This window comes from Cervus elaphus, chromosome 1, assembly GCF_910594005.1.
Source record: "Cervus elaphus chromosome 1, mCerEla1.1, whole genome shotgun sequence".
Taxonomy (NCBI): domain Eukaryota; kingdom Metazoa; phylum Chordata; class Mammalia; order Artiodactyla; family Cervidae; genus Cervus; species Cervus elaphus.
Window position 1 is genome coordinate 46,489,254 of NC_057815.1, and position 26,269 is coordinate 46,515,522.

Sequence of the window (26,269 nt, forward strand, 5' to 3'; positions counted from 1 at the left end):
GGCCTTTGCTACTATCAATATATTCAGGATAAAGCTGCTCCTCTCTGGCCATCTCATGCTACTGAGCACATCATACGTGCTAGTACCCTTCTTATTTACCATGAGATTTCTCCAGGTCGTTTTCTCTTAGGAATAACTGATTGTGTGAAGAAAGTGAAAGTGTTAGTTGCTCAGTGTCTAACACCTTGTGACCCCATGGACTGTAGCCTCTGTCTATGGGATTTCCAAGGCAAGAATACTGGAGTGGGTTGCCATTTTGCTCTCCAGGGGATCTTCCCGACCTAGGGATCAAATGTAGGTCTCCCGCACTGCAGGTAGATTCTTTTTCTTTTTTTTTTTTTCCTGAAGACAGATTCTTTACCAGGCTCAGGTGTCCTGCAATGTGGGAGACACAGGTTTGATCCTTGGGTAGGGAAGATCCCTTGGAGAATGGAATGGCTACCCACTCTAGTATTCTTGCCTAGAGAATTCCATGGACAGAGGAGCCTCACAGGCTACAGTCCATGGGGTCACAAAAGAGTCAGACACGACTTAACAACTAACTGATTGTGTACCTCAATAAAAGTGTAGTCTTGGACTTTGAAATAACACAGGCAACACATAAATACTAATACAAATACTAATACAAGTGAGTTTAAGACACAGATAATACTGATACTAATTCAGCTAGAAATTCAGATTTTATTCATGTTTTTAAATAAAGAATTTACATTTTCAGGTGATCAGTCCCGTGGACTGAACTGTATCCTCCCAAATTTCATAGGATGAAGCCCTAATCCTAAGAGTATTTGGATACAGAGCCTTTAAAAAGGCAAATAGGATCAAATGAAGTAACAGCAGTAGAGCCAGAACCCACCAGGACCAGTGTCCTTATAAAAAGAAGACAAGATGTCAAGGATATGTATGCACAGAGAAAAGGCAGTATGAGGACTCTGCAAGACAGTGAACATCTGCAAACCAGTGAGAGAGGCTGCAGAGGAAGCCAACCCTGCCAGCACCTGGATCTTAGACTTCTAGCCCCCAGAAGTCTAAGAAGATAATTTTCTGTTGTTTAAGCCACTCACTCTGCTTTTTGGTATGGAAGTTCCAGAAGACTAATACAGTCAGAATATCTCTTGTGAGCATCAACCAAATAACCATTGGAGTGCAAGACAGATGAAAGCAAGGATTCTATCTCATGCCTGTGACACTCGCAAGGCCTCGTATAGCACCCAGCATATACCTGGTACTTAACAAATAGCTGACAAGATAGAAGAACAAGTGAATGGATTCAGACTGATGCCCCATAGAGCTCTATTGTCCATACAAATGGACCTCAATACAAGGTTGGAAAAGCAGAGGCTTCAGAGCCAGTTAGACTGGTTTCATTCTTTACTACCTGTGACCATGGAGAAGTTTCATAACCTTCCTGGGTCTTAGGTTCTCATCTGTAAAAACAACAATAGAAGTCTTTTATCATTTGGCTGCTGTGAAGATTAATTGAGGTAATGTGCCTTACATGTGACAAGCCCATGTAAAGTCACGGCTGCTATGACAGTGATGCTAATGACGGTGAGCTTCATCTTTTCATTCATTTATTCATTCAACAACTATTCATTGAGCAACACCCTTTCATGAACCCAGTATCATTCCCAGCATTGAGAATAACAAGGGCAATAAGAGAGTGGATCATATGTAGAGACATGGATGAACGTAGGGTTTGTCACACAGAGTGATGTAACTCAGTAAGAGAAAAACAAATATCGTATATTTATGCGTTATATGTGGAACCCAGAAAAATGGTACAGATGAACCTATTTGCAGGGCAGGAATAGAGGTGCAGACGTAGAGAAGAGATATGTGGACACAGAGAGGGAGGAAGAGGGTGGGACAGATTGGGAGATCAGGACTGACATATACACACGATCAGGTGTAAGACAGAGGGCTAGTGGGAAGCTGCCGCACAGCACAGGGAGCTCAGCTCAGTGCTACTGATGACCTAGAAGGATGGATGGGGGAAGAAGGCTCAAGAGGGAAGGGGCATTTACACACACAGAGCAGATTCACTTCGCTGTACAACAGCAACTAGCCCAACAGTATGAAGCAACTATACTCCAGTTAAAAAAGAGACAGTGTCTTAGCTCACACATGCCTTACATTCTAAAGAGAGGGATCAAAAATAACACGTAAAAAGACAATAATTTCAGAGAGTGGTAAGTGTCCACAAAGAAAATAAGACAGAATCATGTGATGATGACCATGTACAAGAGTGCATGTCCAAGGGCGTAATTGGTGAAAGGCTCTCTGAGGGGGAGATATGTAGGGCTGAGTCCCAGATGAGAAGGAGCAGTCAGTCTGAAGAGTGTCTGAGGGGATGAGGGAGTATTCCAGAGAGAAGAGTGGTACCAGCGGATTCATGGAACAGAAGAAGGCCAGTGTGACTTCAGGTGGTGATGAAAATGGAGAGAGGGAGAAGGTGAAGTCAGAAATATCAGCTGGAGCTGAATCAGGTAGGAACTTTCAGGCCAAGGTGAGGGGCATGGGTTTTCTCTAAATGCAATGGGAAATCTCTGCAGGGTTTGAAGCAGCTATGTGACACGGTTTGATTTATACTCACAACAATGTTCTGCTACTCTGGGAGGGGGTGCTGGTGATAGGAAGCCGTGAGTGGAAGCAGATAGGTGTTCGGGAGTCCTGCCGAGTGTCCAGGGGAGACAGCGTAGTCTTGGCTTAGACTAAGGTGGTGGTCAAGATGAAAAATGGCTGAATGGCACTGTTGTGAAGGCAGGTGGACAGGGCATCTGATGGACTGAATGTCAACATACACAAAAATGAGAGGGACAAGGATGAACCCAAAGACGAAACTGGGGAACTTAAGTAACCAAGTGGGATGGTGCCATTTATTGTGAGCAGTTGAGGGTAAGGAGAGGAGAGAATCAACCCTAACCCCAACTCTGTCTCTACGTATCAGTAGAGTTCATGCAAACTTCATGGCATAGCCAGCAGAAGCCTGTCTGTTGAGAAAAACCACTGGTATTTGGCATTCAATATTTCACATCAATCAGGTTACTTATCAATTCATTGACCAACGCTAAGCCTTACACTTCAAGTGGTTGCATAAAAAATGATCTGACTGAAGCTTGGGTTTTTCACTGGGCTGTTGTTCTAGGCTTTGGTTTTCTTCCTTATGGAATGAAACTTTTTTTGTGTGTTCACTTTTAAGTATTTTCCAATTGAACCGTATCATCTCTCCTCACTCTGAAGAAGCAAAGCCAGAAACAGAGGCATCTCCTAAGAGCTACAAGGATGGAACAGCAGACAACAGCCAATACTTGGAAATTATATTCCTTGTGTAGAGTTCAGGTTTCTCACTATTCCTCATTCCTCTCTTTGCTCTGCACCTATCTCTTTTCAGCATCAAATTCACTGCATCATCTCCTGCATGTAGAGTCACATGACTGCCACTGGCTGTCTTTAATTAGTGTGTGGTACTGAGCATCATTACGATGTTGGTGGTGTTAAATTCCACTGTATTCAAATATCACAAGCTGAAGTCACAGCTCATGACAGCCACAAGGAAGCAAGCCTTGAACTAAACTGGGAGATAATTAAAACAGGCAGGAGTGGAGATTGTTCATACTGGCCTCTCCTGCACTCCGACCCAACCACTCTCTTTCGGGGTCATATCTTCTTCCTTTGTCTTATTCATTTTCTCTCCAGCAAAGGTTATTCTGCAGCAGGCACCTAACAAGGATGACAATCTTATGGGTAAGAAACAAAGCAAGTAGAAGCACAAAATGTTTGCTCTGAGAAGCTGCCTCTGGTGGGTTTTAAATCATTGCAAAATAAAACCAGGATGAGTTGCCCTGAGAGGCAGCAAGTGTGCTTTTTAAGATCAAAGACTTCATTAGTCTTCATATTGTGTCTACAGGAGAGGGAGCAGTTTTCTTTTTCCATTTTACCAAACAGAGAAGAGACACAAATAGTAGCTAACTGAAATTCACTGATATATGGAAAAGATGATATTCTTTACTTGGGCAAATGTCTCAGTAATACGCAGCCACCAGACATATTCTTTCTCACTTATTTTGAAACTTACCTACCCATTAACCTCCACTGTCTCTGAAGCTTAAGTAAGTGCAAACAGCTCTGATTAGCAAATGGAAATTTGCCTTTTATGTGAGGTGGATAAATCCATTAGCCTTGTTGGAAATCAGGGTAAGACTGAACTCCAGGAGATGCCATTGTGAGAACTATAGATTACAAAAAAAGGTTATAGATGGCTTTGCATCTAAGACCAAAGCAGATAAATTTGGAAAACTGGCCTATAACACATGAACTACTCCACTTCCAGATGTAAATAGTTCCAGACAAAAGTAAAGAAGTAAGTTAACAGTAAAGAAGTAAGTAAGAAGAAAATCAATCAGGTGTGACAACAGACAAAAAAGTAAGGGGAGGGAGTGTCCAGGAAAGGTTCAATTTAAAATGAAGCATGGAAAATGGAGGGCAGCCCAGCCAAGAGGAAGAGAGGGAAATAAAACAACAGGTGCAAAGGTCCTGGGGGCAGGGAAGAACTTAGAGTGCTCTGGGAAGTATCAGTGCTCTGCTCAGCCAGGGGAGGGCTGAGCAATGCTGACTGAGGGGACAAAGCCTGCAATGAGGTTGGGGAGGCGTCAGATGCCACGTGGTGTTTAAGGCAGGGTAAGGAGTTAAAATGCTATCTAAGCCAAACTGGAAGTCATTAAAAGGAGGGGACACGGGTAAACCTATGGCTGATTCATGTTGATGTTTGGCAGAAACCAATGCAATACTGTAAAGCAATTATCCTTCAATTAAAAATAAACAAATTAAAAAAGATTTTAGAAGAAAAAAAAAGATTTAAGCATGAAAAAGACATGAGTTAGTTTGGTTTTTTTAAAGATCTTTCCAGATACTGGGCTATGGCTTGTCAGGGGTGGGACGGAGGGGCAGAATGGCAGCAGGGAGCTAGGTTAGAAGTCACTACAGTAACCTGGGCAGTAGATGATGATAGCTTGGGTTGGGATGATAAAAGGAGAGAAGGAGGGAAAAACAGTTTGACGTACATTGTAGGAATACAATCAACAGGACTTGCTCACAGACTGGATGTTGGGAATGATGCAAAGACAGAAGAAATTAAGAGTAATATCTAAGTTTCTGGCCTGACCCCATGAGTAGCTTGCTATGCCCTTTGTCTTTAGAGGCAAGACTGAGAGGGATGAAGGTTGGGTGCATTGAGAAAGAGCTTGGAAGCAGAAAAAAGATGAAGTGCTCCATTTTTTATATTTTCACACTGAGACTCCTATATTAATTCAAGCCATCATCTATTGTTAGTTATTTAGCTACATATAAGAATCTGGAAGTCAAGTGAGAGGACAGGGATGAAGATCCAAATCTGGAAGCATCATCAGTGATGACATATATAGTCACTGGGCTGGGTGAGCTCACTTAGGCAGAGAGTAGCGACAAAGACAAGAAGTGATAGGGACTTCCCTGGTGGTTCAGTGGGTAAGAATCTGCCTTCCAACGCCAGACGGCAGGAGGGGGTGGTGAGTTTGACCCCTTGTCGGAGAACTAAGATCCCCCATGCTGCATGGTGCAGCCAAAAAACAAAACAAACAAACAAAAAGCCACACAAGAGGACAAAGAGTTCCAATAGAGGAGGAGGCTCTAACCTTCCTGAAAGGAAGAGAGGGTGATGATTCCAGGCATAGCACCGACCCAAAGTGAAAGGAACTGAACCAGAGAGAATGTGTCTGCCACCCTAGAGCCTACCTAGAAAACCACTACCCATCCTCATGAGGACTTAGTGGAATAACACATAGACAAGCATTTGGTGAACTGCAACTCACTATAGAAAAAATATGCAGTAGAATTACTACCTTATTGTCTGGAATCCTGAATTTATTTACATGTTTCCTGCTTTTCTTCTCACTAAAAGGTTAAAAACTCCAAAGGACAATAATATCATCATATCCATTGGTTCTTCTCCAGCACCTAGAACAAATCAGTGTTGACTGACTGACTGACTGTTACTCTGTATTCAAGGGGATAACTGGCCAATGTCTGCTTCAGGTTGGCTTCTGACAAACCACCGCTCAGTCCATCCTATTGCCTGTACTTCTGCATCTGTAGGGCAGACATCAGACCTCTCTAGTCCTGATGAAAGGATGCAGCAGAAGCTCCTTTTCACAAATCAATGTGAGCAGGAGAGATGCTCATCTTCAGGATGGATTTTTCTCCCTCTTAGCTTTCCCAAGAAGATTCAAAATCACACACAAGAATAAGAGAACTCAAACTAAAAGGAAACAAGGATTTAACAGAAACTCTTGTAAGAGCTCTGGACTTCAGCATCCTTCTGAGTGGGGAACATCAATATGGTAGACCATCAAGGAGAGCAGAGCAAATGTTACTGGAGACTTTTTTGAGAAGAAAAAATTGAATTTTTCTACCTTTTCCTCTCTCATGTTATTCTTGCCAATTTTTCAAAGAAGCCCTTTTCTTCAATCTGTCTTGTTAAAACCAAACACAGTCTCAAGAAACAAAAAGAGACAACACTCTCACTTATATTAGAAATTCACCCTCCGTTCTCGCTGGGCTTCTAAATTTCTTTCTCCATATAACTGACTTCCAGGAAAGCCAACGTTAGAAAAAATTAATCCTTACTGCTAAGTGGAAAGAGGTTTAGAGGTGGAGCCATTTCAATAACAAACAACAGAACATACTTCTAAAGCATATATTGACACACACAACTACCACCCACTCCCAACAAGAACAAAAACTCCAAGACAGCAGTCAACATCTGAAAGGTCTAGAATTAGAATCGTAAGTGATATCAACCTGACATATTGGAAACTGTCTAGATTTTGTAATTAGAGAGAGTCCTAATTTTCTGGCTATGGGCCTTGAACAAATTATTTCTGTCTTTTTTTTTAATCTTAAAGATAGACTTCCCTGGTGGTTCAGAGAGTAAAGTGTCTGCCTACAATGCAGGAGACCCAGGTTTGATCCCTGGGTTGAGAAGATCCTCTGGAGAAGGAAATGGCAACCCACTCCAGTACTCTTGCCTGGCAAATCCCATCGGCAAAGGAGCATGGTAGGCTCCTACAGTCCATGAGGTCACGAAGAGTCGGACACGACTGAGCAACTTCACTCACTCAAAGACAGATGGACAGCACTGCATGGCACTTGCATGGCTTTTATGAGGTTTGGATACAAAGCATCAAAAGTTGCCACAAAGTAGGGCAGAAGGTAAGAGACAGGAGACAGTCAGACAAAAGATGAACACCTGCTTCCTCCTCTCAGAAGGCTGTAAGGACTCATGGAAAACAGGGAGATTCAGCAATGATAACAGATGCTATTTTTGAGCTTTTACTATATGTTAAACACAGAGAGAAGTATTTTCATGAAAATTGAGACATTTCCCTCAAACCCAGGAGGAAGGGATGGAGCTGGAAGTCATACCAAGGCATTTGCATTCCAGGGTTCCTGGCCCTCCCTGCTAAGGTATGCTGCCTCGTGGATACAGATACATGGAAACCAGGGTACATGAGTTCCGGTGTTCGTTTCCCTCAAGTTAAGTTATCTGATACTCTGATTTCTTGCTCAGTCTTCTCAACTTTAAAGTGGGGACATTAGATGCTACTGGATTGCTAAGATCATTCATGTCTCTTCTACAGTCCTGTGGTGCCAGGACTTTTTTTTCAAGTTTTGTTAAAATATTGCTGTATAAGATAGATTAAGGTAGACAACATAATAATTTAATCTTTAAATATATTGCAAAATGACCACCACAATAAGTTCAGTTAATATCCACCACCCCACACAATTACCATTTTGGGGGGATGAGAATTTCTTAAGATCTAGTCTCATCAAGTTTCAAATATACAATACAGTATTTATAACTATAGCTTCCAAGCCCTACATTAAATCCTCAGGACTTATTTATCTTATGACTGAAAGTCTGTACATTTTGATTGTGGCCTTCTAATCTATGCTGATTTTAATGAATTAAGGTCATCCAGCTTTTCAAAGTTGGTGAATCGCTTCACTGACGGAACAGAAAGCATGAAAGTCTGTAAGATGAAACATGTCTCAGGTGACTTTTAAAAAACCACTGGTTCTCCCATGAACCTCCAGAAATGAAAGGAAATGGCATTTTTCAGACATAACAATGAAGCATTCTACAGTGCTTCTTGATCTCATGGTCTTGACAGAGTTTCCTGCTACACTCAGACATGAAACATTTCACAGTGTAAATGCCAAGAAAAAGCGATGGGTGTGCAGAGATGAGGATGGATCTAGAAAGCAAGGGAAGCCACAATCATAGCCGCTTGTTGCTAACCAGTCATTACCCATGGTGTCCATGGGAAAACAGGGCCAATACGTACCTAGAAAACACAGCAGTCGTGGGGCATAACCAGAGTTGGAAGCCAAACATCTAACACTAACATGCTGATCACTTCCTTTTAGATGCTACAATTTTAGCACACCTTAATGCGTCTATGTACAATGAAAAATCAAAATGGATTGCAATATCAGAAATGACAGCTACAGTTTAACTGTATAATAATAAGGAGAATCTGTGGTAAGCATAGCCTCCTTTTTTTTTGCAACATGGACAACTTACATGTAAGTATATGCCTTATGAATGTGATGATAAAGAAATTCCTTAGAGGAGTGAAATACAGCATCCTGGTAAATAATGGTTTCTCCCATTCAAGGCAGTTAGAAAATGTTCACATTTTAACAAATCTGTGCAAACCACAAGAAATGTGTTTAAGAGACCATCATTCCACGTTGAAACATCAGCTTTTCTTGATCAAGACGATTAGGCCTCAAGTTTTCAGGTGTGGAATGATGGTGTCCCCCAACCCCTGTAAACAGTCATGATAAAGTCCCATCAGAACTGGCTGGCAGAGAAGCCCAGTTGCGAATCTAGTCTAAATTGCTGAAGCATCGGAATTATATGGTGCTTTTATTATCTTGTGGAATGTGTGTCCCTGGGGTACTCCTTTGAGTTCAACTAAAATGACAGTTTAATTCTCTGTAAATGAGCACTAATTAAAATGCTGGGGGAAAGACTGTCATAACTGAATAATGAGAATAATGCAGCATACATTTGTTTAAAGGTTCCTGTAAGCTGAATTTAGGGATCAAAAATTGGTCTCTAGGAGCTCACAGGCAAAGCCAATTCCCTGAAAAGTCTATACTGTTCAGTGTGTGTATTCACTAAGCTAAGTCTGTGTCTTGAGTAGGAATTGTTTTCAAGCTGCTATGAGAGTCTAATTCTTACCTTTGCATTTGTCTTTAGCAAAATGTCTGTGAACATGATCCTCAATCTTATTCGACTTTGTGAAATAAAACCTGGAGTGGAACCACAGTGTTGAAATCGCTCTGATTTCCTCTTAGGTATCTGTGCTTGCCACTCTAGATTCAAGTCTCTAGGAGGAAGTACTCTTTGACATAATGACACTTTTACAAAACTGTAGAATCAGACAATGCCAAGACTCTAAAAGTGTTCAGAAGAAAGCAATGTGGCTTCATGGAAACAGCACTGGATTCGAATCTTAGCCTTGTCAGTAATTCTAAGATAGGATGTAAGTAACAGCCCAGATCCTCATCATTCAGTTAAGCATGTTTGGAGGATAAAATGAGATAATGCATTTAAAAGTAACTTCTAGAAAAATGATATAGACGATCTTATTTGCAAAGTAGCAATATAGACACAGAGGTGAGGAATAAATGTATGGCTACCAAGGGGGGAAGGACAAGTGGGATGAATTGGGAGATTGGAATCAACAAATATACACTGTTGTTGTTTGGTCACTAAGTCGTATTGGATTCTTCTGTGGCCCACCAGATTACTCTGTCCATGGGATTTCCCAGGCAAGAATACTGGAGTAGGTTGCCATGTCCTTCTCCAAAGGATCTTCCCTACCCAGAGATCAAAGCATGCCTCCTGCACTGGCAGGCAGATTCTTTACCAATTGGCCACCAGGGAAGCCCATGTATATATATTACTATGTATAAAATAGGTAACTAAAGAGAACCTACTATAAAGCAAGGGAACTCTCTCAGTGCTCTGTCATGACCTAAATGGGAAGGAAACCCCCAAAAGAGGGGAACATATGTATATGTATGGCTGATTCTCTTTGCCGTACAGCAGAAACCAACAGTAAAAAACTATAATTCAATAAAAAAATAAATTAAAATAAACATGAAAAAAACAAAAGTAACTTCAAAAGACTATATATATATATATATATATATATATATATATATATATATATATATATATATATGAAATAATGCCTTATCTTTAGCAACTGGTTGACTCTGATATAAATGATGTAAGCCTTCTATTTCTTCTCCTAACTCAGATGACTCTGGTATATACACACATTTTAACAAGTTAGAGCCATTTGGCCAAGCTCATTACACTGGTATATTATTAGGAAAATCTGAATTATCCTAAAACACAAACTATATCCTTCAACCCACACAGTGTCCAATTTATATACTAGCCTCCACCCCCAGCTGCTGAGATAATTGGATTGACTTTCATGCTTCTCAGTTCCTACGTTCCCCTTGGCTCTTCCATCCTAGTAATAGTTAATTTCAAAGGTTCAGGACTGTATTGAACCCAAGCTATTCAGTGAGTTTCTGTTCTGTCCTTAAAGATCTATGGGAAAAATAAATTCTATAACCTTCTTCTATGCCTAACAACTTTTACAGTGAGTAAATTCTGTACAGTCTGAATTCTTCAATTGTGGGAAAAAAAAATGTCCCCAGGGCCACCCATTGGGAGGCCTCCCATACACACACTAATCCAGCCCAGCTTAGCAGCCCTGACAGCTCCAGCAGTGCTGCTGAGACACCCCCCCTTATGAATATGCAAAGACAATCTTTCACTTACAAAAGAAACTGATATAGCCATTATGGCCTGTGGTTAATCAGACCTCCATTCACTTTCCTCTGCTTTGAGAACTGTCATCAAGAAAACGTGTTGCTAAGCAAACTTACTGGTAAGGACCTGGTTCCCGTAAAAATGATTGCCCAGAGGCCAACTTGCTTAGAAGGAAGGAGCAGGATTTTTTCAGACTCTAATTTGATTTCCTATAAAATCTAAGCTCATCATTCAGTTAAAGGAAGATTGGAAAGTTGCTCATACATTACTCATTTTAACAAGTTAGAGTTTACACACACACACACAAATACACATGCACACACACTCACAACCACCAGGTCCTTCCACTTGCTTCTGTAACTGCTTTTTGGAAAACATCCAAGCTTAGGCCAAGGAAATGCATAATAGAGAAGCTGCTGACTTTCCAAGCATCTGGTGGATTCACAACTTGCATTGAGCCTTACATAATGTATCATCAATATTCATTCTTTCAGAGACATCTATCTTAGTCATTTCCACCTCCCCCAGGAAACATGATCAAGAGGAAACATAAAGGACTTTACATCTCAGATTCTTAATGAAGAGGACACAGGACTAGAAATTCACTTCCCAGCTTTGCAATTCATTTTCAGTCAACCTTAAAAAATCACTTAAAATTATCTGTGCCAAGAATTCCATAACCCCTCAGTGAAGAATAACACTCTCTCTATGACACCAAGATGAGGCTTTATGCCTGCCCACACAATAGCTTAGTAACTTCCGTAGGTATCTGTATTATCAGATTCCATCAAGGTTAACCAACACCTCTGTTCTAGAATCTGGGTACTATTTCCTCCAGTAAGTGGTGGGTCAGAGGTCTCCATTTCCCATTCCAGGCAACAATTGCAGTTTTCTGCTTGAAAAATAATTCAAGGAGATGTGACAGACTCCTAGGCTAGGATTGTTGTTGTTCAGTCACTCATTAGTGTCTGACTCTTTATGACCCCACGGACCACAGCACACCAGGCATCCCTGTCCTTCACCACCTCCTGGAGATTGCACAAACTCATGTCCACTGAGTTGATGATGTCATCCAATCATCTCATCCTCTGATGCCCCCTTCTCCTCCTGCCCTCAATCTTTCCCAGATTCAGGGTCTTTTTCCAATAAAAAGGCTCTTCGCATCAGGTGGCCAAAGTATTGGAGCTTCAGCTTCAGCATCAGTCCTTCCAATGAATATTCAGGGTTGATCTTTAGGATTGACTGGTTTGATCTCTTTGCAGTCCAAGGGACTCTCAAGAGTCTTTTCCAGCACCATAGTTCGAAAGCATCAATCCTTCAGTGCTCAGTGTTCTGTACATCCAACTGTCACATTCATACGCGACAACTGGAAACATCATAGCTTTGACTATATAGACCTTTGTTGGCAAAGTGATGTCTTTGCTTTTCAATATGCTGTCTAGGTTTGTCATAACTTTTCTTCCAAGGAACAAGCATCTTTGAATTTCATGGCTGGAATCACCATTCACAGTGATTTGGAGCCCAAGAAAAATTCTGCCACTGTTTCCATTTTTTCCCCATCTAGGATTGGAATTTGGAATTCCTTGGAAGTGGAATTCTGACATAAATAACCAAATAGATTAACCTCTAAGCTACAACATTTATTTTAGAAAAATTACTATACTAGAAAGTAGATATAGATTACAGATTTTTCATACAATATCCACATTTGATTGCTATACTCCCAATAATATTGCTTATAAACTTTTCCTAGTCTTTGTTTCTTATAATAAATGTGATTAGAGAATGATGTGTCACCCCTTAAACTAGTTTGTTTTGGTATTAATACTGTTTGATATAGGATGAGTGATAACAAGCACTAAACTGCCCTCTAGGACTTTTAAGCTCCACTCAACTCTAGGCATCTTAAGGGTAGAAGCTGTGTAATATTAGTCTCTGGATCCCTGGCACAGTACTTGGTATGTGTGAGACTTTGATTAATCACTTTGAGTTAAATATTTTTGAATTGGCTAATGTGATATTTTCCATTAGTTTGATGGTGGCCATAGTTTGGTGTTTCTCAGAATATGGTCCCAAATCATCTGAGACTTGTTAAAAGATGCAATTCCCAAGTTGTATTTGAGGTTTATGGAATCCCAGTGTCTCTTGGTGGGGACCAGGAACCTGTTAACAAATTCCCATGTGGTTTTGGCCACATCGTGTTTAGAGAACCTCTGCTTTGCTTTTTGTTTTGTCTCAAAAGCATCATTTTGGACTTTGTTGGAACCCTTGAGTCAGTACGAAACAAATGATGGTTCCAATACATGACGAATTACATACATTTAGATGCTTTTTCTTCTGTTTACTCAATTTATTCATCGGCTTGCAACTAGTCAAGTGTGACTTCTTAATAGCATGGGTCACGATTACTCCTTCAATCAACTCTTGGCGTCTAATGCTGCCATCCTTTCTTAGAGCATTTGTGTAAGACCTTTATCTGCTCTATGTCTTGTGTGTTCCTATGTGGGGCAGGGTTCTTATGTGGGGCAGCTGTGGGTTTTTACAGTCTGCTATGAGTAAAATGTGAAAGAACACTCAAATGAATATTTGAGTCTACTCTCCTAAAAGCCATGGCATAGCTTTACGAAGAAGCCCTCCTCCAATAATAGCTGATATGAATCAGATTCTCATAGAAGCCTTCAGTTAAGTTTTCCATCCAATCATCTTTGTTAGAACTGACATGTCTGGCACTTCTGTCAACATTGTGCTTACAGCCTCTGTGACATGTCTGAAATTACTCAAGGGTAGTAAGCAATAGGATATCTTTTCTTCCTTCCATCTTGTACTCTGTCTCCCCTAAGCATCAAGAAAAATGCAAGATGAGATGCTTATTTCAATACAGGTGACAATGTAGCCACAGGAACTAGGAGTTAAATATAACTCGGTTTCTCAGACCCCAAAGGTTCAGAGAAGGGAAAGGGGTATACACTGAGTCCCCCGGAAAATCGGCCGGAAAACCAGCTTTTCCAGGACTAACTCTGGGCCTCTAGACCTCTCTCGTGTTCTCCTTGAAGGGCCAAGGGCCCCCTCTGATGGTGCTGATCAGTCTCGCTGCTTCATGACCTGCATTCTATTCTGGCTAGCACGTGCTGGGAGTTGTTGATTTCATTTAATGATGACCACTGTTGTTAAACTGCTCTCTTTTAAATAAGACCACTGATTCTGCAGTCACCTTGGCCCATATGTGCCCTAGACCACTACCAAATGTGCAAGGTACACGACTGGGGTGGAAATGAAAGAAAAGAGTAAAAAAGAAGGATTCTACCTTCCCCAGCATTAGAGTGACTTCAGTAAGTCCCCCCCAAAATGTGATTATTTCTAGGTCTCTCATTGACATGAAAATTATTTCAGTTAATTTTCTTTTTCAGTTTTTAAAAAACGACATCCCTCAAAGAATAAAAGTAAAAACACTGGCCATGGGTTCTCTGACTCAGAGTCGGAGGCAGTGACCACCCCCAAGACCAAGGTTCTCCGCTCCCCACCAAGCAGGGGCCCGGACGAGAAGAGCACAGGGGCTACCCTGCTCGTTGTCCTGGCCACCGCTGACGCTCCAGCTCCTGCCTGTCCACTGCCCTAGGAGATGCCGAGAAGGAGTCTCACAACCTGCCCAGCTGGGCCACAGTGCCCTAGAGCAGCTCCCTTCCAGACCCTCTGCTGTGTCCCACTCAGCCAGATCTGCAGGAGATGAAGACAAGCCCCCTCCAGCTATCCAATAAAATTGGCAATTACATCAGAGAAACCGAATTGGAGCAAGTGGCTGTCTCTGACTCAGCTGGCCCTGGGGAAACAGTGACTGCCAGCAGGTGGCTCAGAACAGCTCTGTAATATTCATTTCATGTTGCTTAAAGATGTGAAAAAGACCAAGCCGACCAGCTTCTGGTGTTTGACAAACCAGACTGCTGTTGGATCATATTTGAACAGACAGCTGTGTCTGAGTGTGCCAGGGAAAGACTTCCCAGGCAACCGAGTAAGGTCAGTATAAATTCCCTAGCCTAGTAAAGAGCTGGGATGTACGTTACCCTCTGAAAACCTAGTGGAAAGTTAAATGCACTGCTGATTCTTTCATATGCACATTGATTCATTCAGACATCATCCATTCACTGGTCACTCAACAATTACTTCCGGAGCTCTAATCTGTGCCCATCTCTGCTGCTGGAGCTGGGCACACACTGTCCTGGCCACCACAAAGCCTGAAGGCCAGTGGTCAATTCTGCCCATACCTGGACTTTCTCATGCACCAGTCAGAACCTGTCCTGGAAATTCTTGCTAATAAAACAAGATTGTTCAAATTATTTTTTAACTACAAAATAAGCAGGGAAATGAAGCATGTATATCCTGAATTTTAAGTCAAACAGAGGTTTCTGCCTAACCCAGGGATGGAGCTAACATTGCCTAATATCTAATCTCATCCTCCCTCCATCCTTTTGCAAGAGCAAACCTGTATAAAGCACCATATCCCTATAGTCAAAGAGAATTTAACTTAGATTCTATCTAGAAATAAAACAAACAAAGCAATAAAATCACAATCCTATAAAAGGCAATACTTTGTTTTCTGGATAAAGCTTTAACCTACCAATAAATAAGGGCAAACAGTATCTGAATTCCAAGTCAACTGACCACTTAGTCCACTGAATGCAAAGGCACCTGTCTTCCTGACATATTGATCACAAAACAGTTGGTCAGTCAGAGCCTTCCTAGCTCTTACTGCATATAATTCTTAACAGCTTATTTACTTGACTGTTTAGAGGACATCAGATTGTAAACAACAAACTAGTAGGAGGGTGGGAGAAGCTTTTAAGTCAAACATGATGACAAGACAAGTGCAAGTTGATAATGTGGCAAGAAGAACTGGCATTAGGCACACAGCTACTCTCAGCCATTAACCATCTACTGCAACCCGAAACCCAACCTGTTTATACCTCTCTTCACTTGAGAGATGAAATAACCAAAAGCCACGAGAAGTCAAGTTTTAAAATGACAAAATATATGCTACATTTTCTACAGATTTCCAATCACAAAGAATTTTAAATAAAATTCACATTGGGTGCATTTTCAAGTAATGTATTTCTAAATAGTACCTTACTGCAGAATGATGGTTTGTAAAGTTTGCTAAAGTTCTTAGATGTTTATCAAACCCTTCAATCCTCATGGCATTCTGTGAGGCAAGTAGATACATGTTCATTTATTTTGTCATTGTTCGTTCATTTTTTTCATCTGTGGTTTTATTATTATTTTTTTCCATTGTGCTGGATCTTCACTGCAGTATGCAGGCTTCTTGAGCTGTTGTGCATGAGCTGAGTTGCTCCTCGGCACATCAGATCTTAGTTCCCCGACCAGGGATTGTACCCACGCCCTCTGCATTAGAAGGCAGATTCTTAACCACAAAAGAAGTGTCAGTCAATGAACATTAGTGAAATAGCTTCCTATTCCAGGCATTGTGCTTGGCTATTATCCTGTTCTCGGCAGCCCTGAGCCACGGGTAGCCATTAAAATTAATAAAATCTAAACAAAACTACACTTTGAAGACTACATGTTGGATATGGTGGCAAAGGAGATGAGGAGCATGAGGGTATCTGCCTGTCCTGGTCCAGAAGATGGCCCAGTATAACCCCTGCTCCACACTTAATCCCTTCTCTTGTTAGTCACTTTTGTTCTGTATCTTGGGTACATCCCATCCACCTACCTGCAGGTAGCATACTGCCAAAACCAGTTAGGCAGGTGACTGTCTCTCCTTCTCATCAGTGATTTCCAGGAACCCCATAGCCACAGTTGGTAACCTATGCTAAAGTTCTACAAATGGTTTGAAAACTTCCTTTGTTGTTGTCAACTGAGAACATTCCTATTGAAGCAACCTAATTCCCTTTCTCTTCTTTGCCTGGACCTTCAGTTTTCAGAGAGAGCATCAAGACAATAATGATGCACTGCATCACCTTTCACCCCAGCTATGTTCACTGCTGCTGCCTTCCTCCAGAATAAACCTGCTATCTGATGCACCTCCCCAGGGAACACTCATGTCTTTCTCTCCACCAGGAAATCACATGTTGAAAAGGAATGGTCTTTGGTAACTCAGAGCTTTGTGAAAGTTTAATTTCTTTTTTCTTTTTTAATCTTTATTGAATGATTTTTTTTTTATTTGCCTTGCCATACAGCACGTGGGATCTTAGTTCCCTAACCAGGGATCAAACACATGCCCCCTGCATTGGAAGCACAAAGTCTTAACCACTGAACTACCAGCAAGGTTCAAAGTTTAACTTTTTAAAGAAGAAAACAGAATCTGCATGCAGAAAAAGTATTACCATAGCCTAGCAAGAAAAAAATAGAGAAACTAGGGTAGGTATGATGTATTAAGCATCCCAGGGGTTAACCCTAAGGATAATTTGAGGATTTTAAAAGGATAAATGTAAAATAAATAAATAAATAAAAGGATAAATGTTCTATATGAAAGAAATAAAAAAAAAAATCAATGCAAAGAGGTGATTCTGTGAGCCAATCAGAAGATGCTTAAAGAAACTATGAAAATGACCATCCTAAGCTCAAAGGAAAATGTAGCCTCTGTTGTCACCATCAAAGGCTTATTAGAGACAAGGACGCTGAGGAAGTATGGCAGCCTCAGCCAAAAACTGAAACTGCCTGGCCCTGAATGTGAGTTCCGAGGAGGTCCACAGCAGATGGAGCCCACAAGGGGTCATTCCGCCCTGGGTACACTTCAGTCCACCAAGCTGAAGCCTTCCTTTCTACTTCTTATTGACCAGCCACTGGTTTCCAGAATGTAAACCTGTTCCCTCTTAGACTGCAGTCCCATTCCCAACCCAGGTGATTTGGGTGTGATCTACATATACAAAGTGTGCATCATGTATATTATACAGAGGAAACACAACAAAATCTGGGAGTGGTATGGATGACACAGGGCATCAGTGTCAGATAAATTTCTAGACCTGAAACCAAGTCTGTAGACACAACCTAAACAAAGTCTTGAAATGCAAAGTTTGATTAAGTATGGATACTTAAAATACTAAAACTTATCATTGAAGGAAATTTCCAAAGAAGACTGTAAATTAGTATAAATGGTATAGCCACTGCAGTAACTGTATATGTGAAATTTCTTAAATCCTATCATCACAGCAAGAGTTCTTTGTCAACGTGAATTATGACTCTGTATGTAAATAAACTATTCTCTGGTAGGAAATAGGACCTAGAGATGTCTGTTATTCTGTGGTCTTTCCAGTTTCAACATTTTATCATTCTATCACGTTATATCATGCATTTTGAAAATATATACAAAAAATATGCCATGCTTTCCCTCATAATAAAATGAAAACAAAATTCTCAAATTTGCAATTTGAGACAGATGGCTTGGTTATGCTTTACGAGCACCACTGTCCTAACTAGACTGTTGATTTCACTTGTGAAATTTGTCTCTGAACAATCAGAGACAGCTCTGGGATTGTGTGGTTTTTTTTTTTTTTTAAGTTCTGAATAATCCCACTAGAGTATCAAATTATCAAACATCTTGGTCCCAGATAAAGTAAGATCAAAGACAAGTGCAACACAGACAACATGCATTTGTATCCCAGAAACCATCAGAGGCTAAGCATGCTTGTGCTTCCTTTATTGTATTTGCTTCAAGACAAAAATGAAAGTAGTGTATCACCACATGAATTCCAGAAATGAGGCTAAAAAATCTCCAGCAGCCTTCAAAGAAGTCATTTCCAACACAGGATATACTAAGTTTCCAGGTTGGAAGGAACATTCAATTGCTCTTGTAGTACCTGAGAAGGAATTTATACCACCAGCACCTGCACACATCTCTCCTAAAAAGGTTCCCTTCTGGTGGCTGGAAGATGGTGACCAGGCTTTCTGCCAGCAACACTTAACAGAGCCAAGAGAAGGCTGAGTGCCAAAGAACTGATGCTCTCGACTTGTGGTGCTGGAGGAGACTCTTGAGAGTCCCTTGCACAGCAAGGAGATCAAACCAGTCAATCTTATAGGAAATCAACCCTGAATATCCATTGGAAGGACTGAAGCTGAAGCTCCAATACTTTGGCCACCTGATGCGAAGAGCTGACTCATTGAAAAAGACCCTAATGCTAGGAAAGATTGAAGGCAGGAGGAGAAGGGGATGACAGAGGATGAGATGGTTGGATGGCATCACCGACTCATGGACATGAGTTTGAGCAAACTTCAAGAGATAGTGAAGGACGGGGAAGCCTAGTGTGCTGCAGTCCATGGGGTCACAAAGAGTTGGACACAACTGAGGGACTGAACAACAACAGTCCAAACAAGAAAAAAATATGCAATAGCATCAACTCCATCAGCTCAAAAAAATAAAAAAATCTCTATAATGAACAATAATACACGTGGCATACATAATTCCTACAGTCTGCCTAGAGGCAGTGAGCACAAGGTCCCTGCCAGCTCTATCCACTTGGTACAATAGATTTTTCGTGCTTTTGAAGCTGATATCCAGTAAATTGATTTTTCTTTTGCATTCTTTTTCAATAGTCCTTTACAAATAATGAATGCAAAACCAATGCCCTTGAAATGTCTTTATACATTCTTCCTTTAGCAAATTTTACCAATTATGATGTGATACAAATTCGAAAGGATTTGGCAGACATCCATGCATTTTGGTTTCATCCAAGTCATTCACCAGAAACACACAACCATTTGTTATGGGGGCAGAGAGGATTACACTCGTGTCAGAAGTCCTGAGTATATTTACGGTGCCTCCACCCACTAACTGCACATTTCTCTAGCCTTTCCATGCCTCGGGTGCCTGAGCTAGGAAATGAAAATTAGCCTACCTCACAAGCTGTTATAGGTCTAAATACAATCATCCTTTTGCAAATTGTAACTTATGTAGGGGAATGCATGTTTCATTAGTTATAAAATTGAGACAACATGTAAAACCTCCAAGGTGGACCTAGAAATGAGACATGTCACATCAACCTCCAGAATCAGGAAAAAAAAAAAATTTTTTTTTTTTTAAAGTTCAGAGAGGTATGTTTGGTAACGAAGCAAATAACAGCTGAGCATCCACTATACACCAGGCTTCTACCTCCCCCATGCATCGTCTCATGGACTCCTCCCAGGAACCTCCAATTTTATAAGAGAGATGATGGAAGTTTAATGAGCCCAGACATTCTGCCCATGGTCACTTCCCAGTAGGCAGGTGAGCCAGCATCCAAACCCCGCTTATTGTTACTCTGAGATCCATACTCTCAAACACTCTGGAGCTGTTTGCCTACAGAGCCGTGGACTCATGAACTCAGCCCCCCAGTTGAACATCCACCATCCCCTCCCTTCTTCATCCTCTCAGTGGCTGCCTCCAACTCTACACTTTACTCTTGTTCTTCTCCCTTCCTGAATTAGTCCCCTCTGCTTCACTGAATCGCCTGCATCCTGTCTTGCCCACTGGAAGCCTTGCCTTTAGTACACGTCTCTATAACAAAATTCTATTTCACACTGATCACTCCCTGTCACATTCATTGGTCAGTCAGGTCTTAGAACCATAATATACCTTGCTTGGCTTTCCTGTGAAGGCATAGAATATGTAAACGTGTCTCTTTTCTCTTTCCACCAGTTCCCAAGACAGTAGGAGGTTAACAGAAAACTTCTCAAATAATTACTGGGAAACATTAACGAAACCTGTCTTACTTGAGTCTAGCCTGGGGATCCCACTCCTGATACTATTCCACAGCAAAGGGCACCATAAACACTATCCTGTGAGCTGGTGAGCAAGACAGGGCCCCGTCCTTCCCCGATCTGCTCAGTTCATCAGAGAATGCAAAGAAGAGATTCTGTTAGGTTAAGAGAAGCACAGGTACTGTAGACAGAGCAGCAGCAGCTACCCCAATCTATGGGGAGTCAAGACAGTTATTTGGTGAGTTTGGTACCTAGCATGGAATTTTAAGAATTACGTAATAACAACAATCAATGCATATTAAAAGTATCACTTCGCCTAATCCTCTCACTCCCTCTGTGAAGCAGATGTTCTCATTATTCTTTTCTACTGTTAAGAAAACTGGGGTGATGGAGAACAATTTGCCCAAGGTTGCTAGTCAATGGTAAGAAGGTCAGACCCAGGTAGCCTGGCTCTCAGAGACCACACCTCTCACCAGTAGCCTGTCCTTCTGCTCAAGTACCAAACAGATGAGTTGTTTAAGAGGGACAGAAAGAATGGTCCAGCCAAAGGCCCCGTGGATATTAACGACTCGTGGGGAGTTCAAGCAGTCTATGTGGATAAACTGAAGGAGCTTGATACGGGCTCTAAAGTTCCAGGTGAGTCTCTGGTTACTCTGAAATGGACTTCTCCCAGTTGGGCCATAGGATAGTGACTGAGCCTGGAGCAGCCAGCCTCTCTGACGAGAAGCCTTTGGTGAGCTGGGCCCCCAGGGACTACACTGCCTGCCTGCCTGCCCCAGGGGCCAGTGGAGTCCTCCCCACAAGCCGATCTCTGACTCTCCCTGCAACATCAGCCTGACCCCATCCCATGGAATCAGAGGATCTTGTATGATCCCGGGGGCCACTTTAATTCATCCCTCTGCTTCCAGGCAGGATTTTATTATACTGTCAGACTCCTACAAAGATTCCATAACCCATCAACTCCCTTTTCCACGTCAGATGGTCCTTTCCATGACAATATGCTTACTTACGTCTGATATAAACCCTTCACGCTAACAAGGCCTGAACTCCCAGCTCTGCCTCCTTGTGTGGTAGCAATAGATCATCGCTGAGAAGACTCCCTCAAATACCTGTGACATAGCCACACTTGGACCGTGGAGACAGGATCTGCCTCTTGGCTCTAGCACTTGGGGGCTATGTGATATTAGACAAATTCCTCAACCTTCTACAAATTCAGCTTTCCACTTGCAAAATAGGCACAATAATAACACAAACACATGGATTTGTTTTGAGGATTAAATATAGATAAAAGGCTGACTAACACACTGCCTAGCTTATCATACATGCTTATCAAAATTTAGCTTTAAAAAGAAGGTGAAAAACTAATTTCACCTGCCTCTTAGGTGAATATGTACACAACACAGGGACACATGGATCTCTGGTCAACTGTTTCAGGTTAAACAACAATAACAACAAAAAATCAAATGCCTAAAAATAGGTACTATACTTTTAGTCTTATTTGCCTCAAGTGGGCAGAAGACTAGAAATCCACTTTTAAATGGCAGCTCTATATCGGTTATAAAAGTGTTAAATAAATCCAGAAAGGCAAAAAGGCAAGACAGCAGACAGGAACCATCCCACAGTTGCCATGACAACGAGGCAGGTTACCTGGACAAAGATTTTTGGAAATCTCTTAAAAGAACAGCCAGAGATGTTTCTGTATATTTTGGGAAGGACAAAGTCTTCCTTTATCCCTGGCTAAAGACAAACATCCACTTGTTTGCTAAGTATCTCCCAATTAACATAGGGCAAGATCTGAGAAGATCTGGGATGTGGTTAACAGGCAGGTGGACTTGGCAGGGGGCTGCAAGGTAAAGGCAGTATCGGTGGAAAATGCAAGATCAAACTGCCCAGGATCCCCATTGTTTCATTTCAAATGCCCATGGAGCATTCATTAAAAAGCATCATTCTCACGCACGGAGACCCCCCAGTTGCTGCAGATTACACTTACAAGAAATTGAATTCCTAACCAATAACAGTTAGATTTTTATTAACAGTACTGACACGAAGAAAGTGATAAAAAAAACTCTGGTGGGCAAGACTTTCTCTGAAAGTCACTTTTAATAGTAAAGGAATAGAGAGCTTCTGATCCACCACAGGCGCCGTCTCTCCAGCTCCTTGGGTGTCGCACATAGGTCGTGCGTCCCGGTGTGTATGTGTTTCCCCGCAACAATCTGCAGTTTACACTTAACATAATAATCTTGCACACCTCGCTCTCATTTTTCCGTTAATCGATAGTATTTTTAAAGCAACAAATAGCGGCTATTTGTAATAGTTATTTCCTTTAATTGCATATTTTTCAAACATGAGACTATTAAACTAGCTGCCTATGAAAGCGGTCATTCAATTCTCCTCTGAGGTGCCCCTTCATTCTGAAAGGGCCTCCCTCATCAAACTCAATAGCATCTCTTGGCTGCCTGAGAAAAAGCACTGGAGGGAAAAAAAAAAAAGAAGAAAGAAAGAAACCTATTTTCCAGATCAAAGTAATCCCTCCTTCATTGCCATGGCTCCAGACGTCTCTTTCTTCTTTTCATTGACCAGACAAGGTTCTTCTCAGCAAACCTGCTTCATTTTTTTTTTTTTTTTTGCCTGAATTTGTTTTCTCGTTGGGAAAAGTGGTCATTAAAGTATTAGTTTAGGTTGATTGGTTCTTCAGCGGCGGAAGAGGCTTCTGATGCTTTGTTATCGTTGACATGATCTCAAAATAGTGGCCTGATTATTATACAATATAGAAATAATAACTCAAGGCAGCAGGCTTGCCTTTGGAAACCCACGCAGGGTGTCGGCTGTATGATGATGCCCCTCACCTACTGGCATTTTCATGGATGCCTCTAGGGCCTGAGTGCTGGGCCATACCGCTGAATGCTGCTCCAACTTCCCCCTCCCCCATCTCGGCCATGGAGCCCCCCTCCCATGGACCAGAATTCTCCCCAAGTTGTCGAGGCTGCGAAACACTTGTCTCCATTGATATCGACCAGTGGTGCATTCAGTAAGAAGAATGGGGACAGGGAGAGGGCCAGCTTTGATGTCTCCAGGGGCAGGAAATCACTCAGATGATTCTTCCAGGGCCACTTGGCAGCAGGTAGAGGGTGTGACAGCTGGTGGGAAGGCCGGCGACTGGGATGTGACCACTGAACCGTATCGGGGAACTGTGCTGCCCTTGCAAACAGAAAAGTTCATTCCTCTAGTCTGGTGGGGGGTAGGGATGAGGGAGAAAGATCAGAGGGCCTGGCACATTACCACCTGGGAACAAGAGAATTCAAAATTGTTCAACAATGACATGTCAGAAGCTTTCATTACTTTGCAAGACCAACTGGCCCAAGTCTTCAAGTCAATCTAACAAGAATGTATGACTGTCAACACCTAACAGGTGGGATTCATTGTGGTTAATCCATGGACCTTGAATCAGGACTTGAAGCCTCTCTTTACCCATCTGATAAAATAGTTTATAACTTATTTTTGTGAGAAATAATAATTACTACATACTCACTATGTGCCAAACACAGTGCATAACACTTGACATGCATTATCTTACTTCCTATTTTATTTCCTTATTTCCTATCTTATTTCCTATTCACAACAACTCTATAGAATATTTACTCTTAAATGCTCTCTTTCCTTATTAAGAAATAGGCAGAGAGCATTGAAGTAACTTATCCAGAGTCATGCAGCTGGTAAGGAAGCCAAGATTCAAATCCAATCAGCCCAAACTCTAGAGCTCTATTAGCCACCACTTAGGAATTAAATGGAATAATATATAAAGTATTGATTCTGGTACCAGACACAGCAATATTACTGATCATTCATTTTACTTTGCCAACATCATTATTAAACTCCCTCTGTTGCTTTGTCCAAATGAAAAACAGTACATGACAGTGCTTCAAGAAGTGAAAGGGCTTTATGAAAGCAAACAAATTTTAAAAATATGATGATAACTGGAGCTGGCCCACGGGAAAATTCACAATATTTCTTGATCCAAAAGTTCCACGGAGACGATGCACTTAAACAGGACTCACTGGGGCAATGAGGGGAATGAAGGGGGCATGGGAACGGGGGCTCGTTTCTAGAGGTGGCTCAGCCAAGGGTGTGAAGGGAAGGTCTAGACACTCTGGTATCATGCCTGCCTTAGCTGGGCGGAGGTACAGATGTAGGTGATGTTTCAGGGGTAGCCAGAGTTGGGGGGAAGGAGTGGACAATCCAGGGAGCCAACCACAGAACGCGTGAACACACTCGCACCACCCTTCACGCTTGGAAAACATACACTCCCAGGGACAAAATCTTCGCCCACTCTTACCTCAAGCCCCCAAGGAGTCAAACGTTACTGCCATCTGCAAATTCTTCAGGAGACTCAGAAATCTTCATTCAAAAGCCTCCTTCATTTCTTTATTGGATTAGTACTTACTGAGAACCTTCCACATGCTGAGCGCAGCACAGAGGAAATGAATCAGGTTGAAGGTCTCTGACCTTTCATCACAGCTCTGACCCTATCACAGAGTGGGTAATGGGAGGAAGTCATCTAGATTCAAGGCTAGGGTGTTCTGTTGTCATGAGTGTTAGGGGCGGGCGGGGCACGCCAGGGGTGGGAGGAGATGGGGTGATGGCAAGCGGTGGGACCTGGGAAGTCTTTTCAGAGGAGCTGCCATTAGGGGTGAGGATGAAGGGTTTTGTCACTAAGGTCCTTTAAACTGAATTTGCTTCTGTCAAATCTGGCCGGCAGATTTCCCTGGTGACCCAGTGGTTAGGACTCCATCCTTTCATGCCAATGGCACAGGTTCAAACCTTGGTCAGGGAATTAAGATCCCGCAAGCCATGTGGTACAGCCAAAAAAAAAAAAAAAAAATTAAATTATAAAAACACAAAAACTTTCCGGCCTGTTGTGTGTAAGAATAAATGTTTGAACACAGTGCTGCCTCAGATGCTTGAGAGGGCATGTAAATGAAGTAAAAGATAGTATCCCTATACCTCAAGAACATAAAACATAACAGTGAAACCAAATAAGTGTCAGTAAAATAATTAGATAACCCAGGTGAATGCAAGGCAATGCAATTACAATTGTGGTTTTATAACTGTATAAAACTCCATAACTTCTCAAAGCCCACATAGCAACACAGAGTGGGTATTCACCACAAAGCAATGTTTGATGGCTGTGGACTGCTTTCACGGAGGCTGGGGAACATTCCTGAAGGTGTCAGTCAGCTGGCACTTAGGTGACATCTACTAAGAGCCACAGCAGTTAACAGCCATCACACTCTGCCACAGACTAGCTCTGCCACAAGGCCTTGAAGTTGGGCAGGTCTCCTGACCTCTCAGAGACCATTTTGTCTCACCAGCAAAATGAAGATAAAATGGCACCTATTTCTAGGGCTGAGGTGAGGATGAAATGAGATAAAGCAAGAAAATGATTGAGCCCAAGTCTACCAAGAGTAAACTCTGTGGTAATAATGAACTTCATGAAATTTTGATTATTTGTAACTGTTTATTTTTAAATAAATGTATATAAGAAATAATAATATTACTCACGAGCTGAGTGCCATGTAAATACAGCTAATGAACAATTTTAGACTCTTATCATGTCCCCGTCACTATCCCAGGCACTGCATATGTGCTAACTCATTTGATTCTCACAACAATATTTTCAGA

General features: G+C 41.7%; 1 protein-coding gene across 12 annotated transcripts in view; it reads right to left on the bottom strand.

Annotated features, from left to right (window-relative positions):
- LOC122693665 overlaps positions 1-26,269 on the bottom strand; it is a 365,374-nt gene that overhangs the window by 165,537 nt on the left and 173,568 nt on the right. Inside the window, exon 1 of one of the 12 annotated variants that reach the window (XR_006340972.1) lies at positions 1,379-1,397. The exons of the other annotated variants lie outside the window; for them this stretch is intronic. The gene's annotated coding sequence lies outside the window, so the exon portion shown is untranslated. Of the gene's footprint in view, positions 1-1,378; positions 1,398-26,269 lie in introns of those variants that run through there. 12 annotated transcript variants of the gene reach the window in all.